Source organism: Saccopteryx leptura, unplaced genomic scaffold (assembly GCF_036850995.1).
Source record: "Saccopteryx leptura isolate mSacLep1 unplaced genomic scaffold, mSacLep1_pri_phased_curated manual_scaffold_39, whole genome shotgun sequence".
NCBI lineage: Eukaryota > Metazoa > Chordata > Mammalia > Chiroptera > Emballonuridae > Saccopteryx > Saccopteryx leptura.
In genome coordinates, this window is record NW_027095721.1 from 450,954 (window position 1) to 451,924 (window position 971).

Here is a 971-nt window from a genome sequence, read left to right on the forward strand (position 1 = left end):
CCATAGCTTTGTGAGCACTGAATGTGAGTGGGTTTTGGAGCCCAGTGTGTGTTTTTACTTGCCCACGGGTGCAAGCTAGGATTAAAGATGATGGCCCACCAGTTTTTGGCTCCATTGTTTCTTTACCGACTGTCCAAATCCAATGTGAACCTGCATGGGCCAAGCTGCTGTGATAGTGGCCCTGACTACTGGCTTTACATTCTCTCTCTCTCTCTTTCTCAAGTCAATGTAAAAACATTAAAATCCAATTAGAAATGGTGTGATATATCTGCAACATGCCTAGTACATTTCTCTAAACAAAAATGCAGAAAAAGGGACAGAAAGATAAAGAAAAAGACCCAGATCTTTCTACAGATCATGTTTCTATTTTCCACAACTAGAAAGAACCACTTTTTTAAAACCATAATCTATCTCAACTCTGAAACTCAGAGTGTTTTCCACCCACTTTTGACTCCCATGGTGTGTCTCCTAGAACGGAACTATTTCTCCCTTGCTTCCCCAAAACACCTGACCAGCAGCGCCTTGGGGTAACTTCCCAAACCTGAGGCTAGAGGGTTGATGAGGCCAATGGACTTCTCAGGACACAATGGATTCCTTTAATGTGCCATTAACCCTATGAATACTGGAGCCTTCTATCAGATTAGACTAAAGGAACCCTGAGGCTTCTCCCTGGAGTTTCATAAAATACAGTGTGAAACACTCTTCCTTCTCTTTCCCCATCAATATCTACCTTCCTGCCAACATGAACACAACAAGCATGACTGGACATGCAACAGAAGCCAGAAAGTTTATAGCTCATCAGGATCAAGGGGTAGAATGTTACAGTAATATAATGTTATAGTAATTAAATATATAAAAACTATAGAAAAAATATTAAAATGTCAGGGTATAATATTAAAAGTTACTAAGGTAAGTGAATAAGCTACACCCTCTGGGTGGGAGCTAATCTAGTGTATAGGGATATGATAGGT